This window comes from Salmo salar, chromosome 04, assembly GCF_965601325.2.
Source record: "Salmo salar chromosome 04, fSalSal1, whole genome shotgun sequence".
NCBI classification, from domain to species: Eukaryota; Metazoa; Chordata; class Actinopteri; order Salmoniformes; family Salmonidae; genus Salmo; species Salmo salar.
Genome location: NC_138294.1, coordinates 44,387,211 through 44,395,576, shown reverse-complemented (window position 1 = coordinate 44,395,576; position 8,366 = coordinate 44,387,211).

Here is an 8,366-nt window from a genome sequence, read left to right as displayed (position 1 = left end):
ATGAAATCCATAACAGAGCTATGGATGCAAGGACTGACCGTCCATGATATTACAATTACAGTCTTAACCATGTTTTGAGGCTATGCATTGTTTACAAGCAAAGATGTAAAACGAGCTTATATTTTGGGCTCTGATTGGGTTAGACAGTTGAACTAAGCTCACGACACCTTTCTAAGTTATATTCATCAAGAATAAAAGGCTGTGTAGCGTGAGAGAAAGAAATGTATGTAGCAAATGCAGATTGAACCTTTAATGTAGAGAAGCACGCCGACTGGACAAGGCTCTTTTCGGTTTAACTCCCGCGTCCTCTCTCCTCGGTCTACTTTCGCCTCCTTTTTTGAAAAAGGTCGATGGTAATCGAGGAGAGGCGGCTAGGAGACTGAATGTGGGCGAAAATGCGCTTGTATGAAATGAAAATCTCCTTCCTCACTGAGCACACACTGGTTGAATCAACGTTGTTTTCATGTAATGTCAATGAAATGACATTGAACCAACGTGGAATAGATGTTGAATTGACGTCTGTGCCCAGTGCCCACTCGCACATCATCAGGCAAAAGATGTTTACCGGGGTGGGATCCCAAAATAAATGTGCAAAGTGATAAAAACAAATTAAGTTAGTTGTGCAAGACATTTTAGTATTAAGTAGAATATCGTTTTTAAATGTAGTCTATGCATGCTTTTCTCCTACATTACAATGCAGCATCAGATTCAAAGGGTGATGGAAAATTTACTAAATTGTCATACTTGAGAGAAAGTAAAGATACCTTAATAGAAAATCAAGTAAAAGTGAGTCGCCCAGTAAAATACTACTTGATTAAAAATCGAAAGTAACAGGTTTTAAATGTACTTAAGTACAGTGGTGGAAAAAGTACTGAATTAACATACTTGAGTAAAGTAAAAAGTAAACGTAAATGCTATACATCAAATTCCTTATATTAAGCAAAGTCGACGGCATTATTTTTTTTATTTTTTTTTATTTACGAACAGACAGGAGCACACTCCAACACTCAGACATCATTTACAAATGCAGTATTTGTGTTTAGTGAGTCCGCCAGATCAGAAGCAGTAGGGATGACAATGTGTTATATTGATAGGTGCGTGAAGTGGACCATATTGCTGTCCTGCATTCGAAATGTAACGAGTACTTTTGGATGTCAGGGAAAATGTATGGGAGTAAAAAGTACATATTTATTTTATGAATGTAGTGGAGTAAAAGTAGTCAAAAATATAAATAGTGAAGTAAAGATACCAAAAACACCTACTTAAGTAATACTTTAAAGTATTTTCACTTAAGTACTTTACACCACTGGGTGTGGCAGATATCAAAAGTATTCCGCAGTAGGATACACTTGTGCTTCCTCTCCAAAAGGAGGCTATCGAGGAGGGGAGGACCGTTTTCCGTTTCTCTGCTAATGAATTGACACAGTCCCCGACCACTTATTGGTATCCGGGTCACGGAGGACAGAGAACGGAGGACAGACTTTTGCCCAAATGAGAAAAGGCCAAGGTATGGCCATCTGTGCACTTCTAGAATTTGTTAACCCCGTTATTTGTTAACTCTCTCTTTCTCTCCCTTGTAGTTAGTCAGTGTAATGATTAGGGCTCATTCACTTGTTCAAAGGTGCAGTAAGAGTTGTATTTGACACCTGGTTGTTAAGGATTTCTACTGTGGTTTTGGAGTATGGAGTCAGGGCTTGATTCATGCCATCTGGGTAACTGTCTGTTCAGGTCGACCAAAGCCCACCAACAGGGTCATTATCTCAATGCAGTAGAATCCCACTGGACAGCCATATCATTCTGGTTTGAGATGTGTCAGGGCCACTAGCTGCCATTGTTCAAAACAATAGTAGGATTAAGTTGGGTTGAATCAATTTTCACGGCAGAATACAGAAAAAGACAGAGTCACACAGCCATGGTTGGTCACTCCTATATAGAGGGATTCGATAGAGCAGCTCTCCTCTCTTATCTGCCTCAGAATTGCCTTACCTCAACACATACATGGAAACAAGGACCCAGGCCAGTGCTATCCTTCCAGCAGTAGTTGCTTCTTTCATTTGTTCTATAGGGAAGGGATTATGGATTCATCAGGAACCATTTTGGTGGGACAGACAATTTGAAAAAACTTGATGTTCCTGTGTTTTATATTTCCACACTATGAGATTGGAATAATACTGTGAAATTGTGAAAATGATGATGAAGCCCTTTTAGTGTTGGAAAAGACCGCCTGAAAGTTCAACCTGTTTTGGTGGGGTGGAGTTAATAGACCAATAACAAAGAGAGTTCCAAACTCTCAGCCAATAACAGCTAGTTTTCAGTTTTCCCCTTCCCACTCAGGCCACTCGCAGACAGTCCTAGCAAAATTCTTAAATTAGGAATTTCTCTTTGCTAAGAAGCTATATTTGTTAAGTTTTGACCATTTTCATTTACAACAATTACAGTAAGGTACTTCATTGTTACCCAGAAAGGATTTGATATTGAGATAAAAACAGCTGCATTGAGTACTGCGCTCAAGATAAATTGCTGCATTAACCGTAGTGCACTAGTTTTGGCTATGCAGCAGAGGGCACTCTCTTCTAATGTAAATATCCATTTTCTGTTACCTTTTGTACTACTATTTTGAATAGTACAGGTAAAGTGTAATATAAATGGGATAAAATGATATGTGCCATCATGTAAATATGATGACATATCCAAAGATTTCATTTATTTATATTGAAACCAAACCCACAATGGTCCAAAACCTGGTTGGACTACTAAGATTTTTAAATCATAGTGTTGCGAACAGCATCATAATACTCTCATCATAACCATTCATGGAAAAAGACAAATAGCATGACAGAAGTAGCCAGTAGGGGGCACAGTGCTTTCTCTCTGTCCCCTGTTTTGTGACGAGAAAGGCCTCTAATCTATATACTTTCTCCCACATCTCCTCTCCCCTTTTCATCCATAAACGGATAAATAATCACCTATTCAATCTGTCAGCCATTCTACTGTTTATTCTCTTCTGTCGAGTGATAGGCCTACTGTAGATTGATCATCACGATGAGCAAGACTATAGTTATTTGTATAACTGTGTGGGGGACATTTGAAAAGAGACAAAAACAGCAAGAGCTCCTTTTTATAAGGGAATGGGACACCAGTACTTAATACCCTCCCACCTTCCTCCACCCCTCTTCTTCCACATATGCTGTATGATCAGCTCCTTGATCTGTACTTTAAAAAGAAACCTAAAGTCCAATATCTTTCTCTTCTAATGGCTCATATAATGCAGGTTTAACGTGCCATCCAAATTCTCACCAAGGCTCCTTCTTAGTATCTCCTCATAAAATCTACTGGCCCAAATAGAATCTGTAGTCTTAAGTAAGTGGCCCATTGTCCTGTATGCTTATATTGGGGATCTTTTCATAGGCACGAGAGCCAGCAGTGAAATATAGAGGTGCTCCTCCAAGGTACTGTACCCTCTTCTCACTTTTCTCCTCTGCGATAAATACCTTTTAGAGGGCAAGGGTTTGAGGATGGGTTTAATGTGAAAACATTTGAAATACATGGACAGATTTTGTGATAATACATTTTTTGGGTAAGGATTATGTTTAGGACAGGTTACAAGAATGCATGTACAGTGTTTAGTTTCCGTTTTACAAACCTCATCTCGGATTGCAATTGTTCAAGTAATAGTCTGTACATTTTGTCGTTGGGTAATGTGATGTTAGCTTGTTCAGGTTTTGTCAATTGTTAGGTTATCGTCAGTACCGGTTTGTCTGTGTTTATGGATTATAGTTTGTGGTATGAATGGCAGGTCATTTGATAAGGGATATTAGAGATGTACTGTATTATTGCTGTCACTGGCAGACAAAGATCTCAGTACTTATACTCAACAAACTGTGAGCAATCACGGGTTGGATAACACATCACTGATAATGTACATGACGGATACAATGTACTTTATTTGACCTCTGAACTGGTGGGTTTGCTGAAATAAAGCGGACATCGACATATTCAAATGCACTGTTTTGTTTTTTTATCGAACTATATGTGTACGATTAATACAAGGTTAGGCTAGTGGTTTACTTTCTCTTCATTGACTTTGTTTTCAAATGAGATTCAATAAGAACACAAGCAATATGTATAGATATATAGTAAAGCAATACCTTGTTGAAGACTCAATAGTAGGGATTTTCCTTTTTTTAAATTATTTTAAGCTTCACTATTGATGCTGCTTCTGCTTGTTGCTAATACGAAAACACACAGGGACATGGAAATGTAACCGTAGTGTCAAATATAATATTAACCCATCAATTATACAATGAGCGTATTGAGACAATGGCGAGTAAGGATCAACTGATACATGTCTCATAAATAACACAGAAATGAGACATAGTCACAAATATCCTTTGTTCTTACATTGCCACTACTAGTATTGGAATAGTTTCAATTATAAATGTTCTTCCATATCAAAGGCTGTGATAACATTAAACATTACGAAATCAAAGTCACGTCGCGAGTAATATTTCAAATCTTTCTCACGGACAAATATTTTTCATAATATTTCCAACTCATTGAAACATCAGACTCTCACAAAACATGGAGGATCCTGATAAAACAAGTCATCCTACCAGGGACAAGAACACCTAAAAATGTCTACCATCCCTGAATCATATTTTGTCTTGACAAATTCATGCAGTGCATGACAGCTCGTAACATAATCTTAGCCTTTATTTACATACACAGACGTCCAAAAAAAGAAAGCCATGTTTTTTTGGGGTGCGTTTAGGGATGCGTTCGTTAGATCTATTTAATCCGTTGGGCCAGTGAATGACTTAGAATTTGTTCAATCTATGCTACTGTATCTGTATTAAAGATCAGGCTCAGAGATGTTTTCAACTTCCTGATGCCTCAACGTCCTTTGTCTCATACTGGTGCCCTTATGATCATGAGAGTGTTTTGATATTGATTTAATAATGGGACTCGGCTACTATGAACTGAATCGCGTATGCTCGGTACTTGACTTGGACTGAATTAGGTGCTGGTACTTATTTTAGGTGCTGGTGATGTTTATATTTAGATGCAGGAGCTCCACAATACTTCTGAGCTAATAATCTATGAGGAACATGAGATCAAGCAGGGGAATATTTGAAGTGCGTGTACTGAGCTCCGGTGAGCTCCTGCCCAAGGCTGCCTTTTGAGTTTTGAATTATTAAGGAGCTTGCTATTGAGGCCTGCATTCAATGCTTTGCATTTCGACCAAAGACACAAGGGGTGATCATCACAAGGAATTAATTCATGTTTACTCTGTGGTTGCGGAGAATTCCTTTTCAATGCCAAAGGCCTCTGAATACTAGCTGCGTGAGATTGCTGATGCCTCTGATGCAGATGCCATTTGAATGAATCTTTATATAACGTCCCGACACGCTAGATTGGTTAGTGCACATGTTTATTGCCTATCACAAACATGATATTACCAATCCAATTGTTTTTTGTTGTTGCGTGAATTGTATCAATTTGTTTGCTTATGGGGTTATTGAACACACCTTCTTAAAAATCAGCGAGAGCCCTCGAACCATGGATCACAATAATCACACCGACTCCTCAAATAGGAAACAGAGGGACATCCCTGCAGTAAGTGGATGAGAGAAACCATCATAACTAGGGGCTGGCATTTGTTAGATGAGAAAGTAGATAGATATCAAAGGGAGATGCTTCTTGCATCCAAAAAGTAGGTCCATGTTAATGATGGGGAAAAGCTTCAGGATTTCCTCACTTGTATGCTTTGATCCGCCAGGCCTATAGTTTCCAATGGCTCCAAGCTGTTTTTACAAAAAAATGGGATTACGATTAAAGGCACCATTGGACGTCTTCAAATTTTAGCTCTGTTTTCCCGAATTAGAAATGTCATAGACCAGGCTACCTGGATAGTTCATTCTTGTATTTGTTTATTCATTTCATTAGAGCTACGCTACGGTCTGCCGCACCTGGCACTCTATGTGGTAGGCTAACTACGGAGGTCCGCCGTAATGCCCCTATCTGATCCGTGACACCGCCTGGACTTTGTTCAACTTTATTGGCACTTGGATTGGAACCGGTGCAATGGTTAAATAATAACATGAAAATAAAGCTCTTTGGCCACGCACACCATTTATTTATTATTATTCACTTAACCAGGCAAGACGGATAAGAACAAATTCTTATTAACAATGACAGCCTACCCCGTCCAAACCCTAACCCGGACGACGCTGGGCCAATTGTGTGCCGCCCTATGGGACTCCAGTGGTGGGTTTGGTATTGAAAAACTGAAGCATATGCAGAAAAGTACCTCATACCTACGGTAAAATATTGTGATGGATCTTTGATGTTATTTTAGTCAAAAACTTGGTTGCCTCTGCCAGGAGACTGTCACTTGGCCGCAAGTGGATCTTCCAGCAAGACAATAACCCCAAGCACACATCAAAATCCACAAATAAATGGTTCATTGAGTTACAAATAAACATTTTGCATTGGCAATCTGTCTCCGGACATGAACCCCATTGAAAACCTGTGGTTTGAATCAAAGAGGGAAGTCCATAAGAGCAGATGAAGGATATCAAGGATCTGGAAAGATTCTGTATGGAGGAATGGTCTAAGATCCCTCCCAACGTGTTCTCTAATCTCATAAAACACTTAGGAAAAGGCTCAGTGCCATTATCCTCGGAAGGGGAGGGCGATGGAGTAGTACTGAAATCAGGGGTGACAATAATTTTGACCCTTATCTTTTGAAGTTATTATTAAACAACGTCTCTTTTTCTGAGCAATTGTATTAGTATAAAATAATATACAGTACCAGTCAACAGTTTGGACATGCCTACTCATTCAAGGGTTTTTCTTTATTTGTACTATTTTCTCGATTGTAGAATAATAGTGAAGACATCAAAACTATGAAATAACACATTGAATCAAGTAGTAACCAAAAAAATGTTAAACAAATCTAAATATATTTTTTTATTTGAGATTCTTCAAAGTAGCCACCCTTTGCCTTGATGACAGCTTTGCACACTCTTGGCATTCTCTCAACCAGCTTCCCCTGGAATGCTTTTCCAACAGTATTGAAGGAGTTCCCACATATGCTGAGCACTTGTTGGCTGCTTTTCCTTCACTCTGTGGTCCAACTCATCCCAAACCATCTCAATTGGGTTGAGGTCGGGTGATTATGGATGCCAGGTCATCTGATGCAGCACTCCATCACTCTCCTTCTTGGACAATGACCCAACACAGCCTGGAGGTGTGTTGGGTCATTGTCCTGTTGAGAAACAAATGATAGTCCACTAAGCCCAAACCAGATGGGATGGTGTATCGCTGCAGAATGCTGTGGCAGCCATGCTGGTTAAGTGTGCCTTGAATTCTAAATAAATCACTCACGGTGTCACCAGCAAAGCACCATCAAACCTCCTTCTCCACGCTTCACGGTGGGAACCACACATGCAGAGACCATCAGTTCACCTACTCTGCGTCTAACAAAGACACGGCGGTTGGAACCTAAATTTGGACTCATCAAACCAAAGGACAGATTTCCACCGGTCTAATGTCCATTGCTCGTGTTTCTTGGCCAAAGCAAGTCTCTTGTTATTATTGGTGTCCTTTAGTAGTGTTTTTTTGCAGCAATTAGACCATAAAGGCCTGATTCATGCTGTCTCCTCTGAACAGTTGATGTTGAGATGTGTCTGTTACTTGAACTCTGTGAAGCATTTATTTGGGCTGCAATTTCTGAGGCTGGTAATTCGAATGAACTTTTCCTCTGCAGCAGAAGAACTCTGGGTCTTCCTTTCCTGTAGCCGTCCTCATGAGAGCCAGTTTCATCATAGCGCTTGATGGATTTTGCAACTGAACTTGAAGAAACATTCAAAGTTCTTGACATTTTCCACATTGACTGACCTTCATGTCTTAAAGTAATGATGGATTGTCGTTTCTGTCCTTGCCATAATACGGACTAGGTCTTTTACTAAATATGGCTATCTTCTGTATACCACCCCTACCTTGTCACAACACAACTGATTGTCTCAAACTCATTAAGAAGGAAATACATTTCACACATTAACTTATAAGAAGGCACACCTGTTAATTGAAATGCATTCCAGTTGAATACCTCATGAAGCTGGTTGACAGAATGCCAAGAGTGTGCAAAGCAGTCATCAAGGCAAAGGGTGGCTACTTTGAAGAATCTCAAATAAAAAATATATTTAGATTTGTTTAACACTTTTTTTGGTTACTACATGATTCCATATGTGATATTTCATAGTTTTGATGTCTTCACTATTATTCTACAACGTAGAAAATAGTACAAATAAAGAAAAACCCTTGAATGAGTAGGTTTGCCCAAACTTTTAACCGGTACTCTA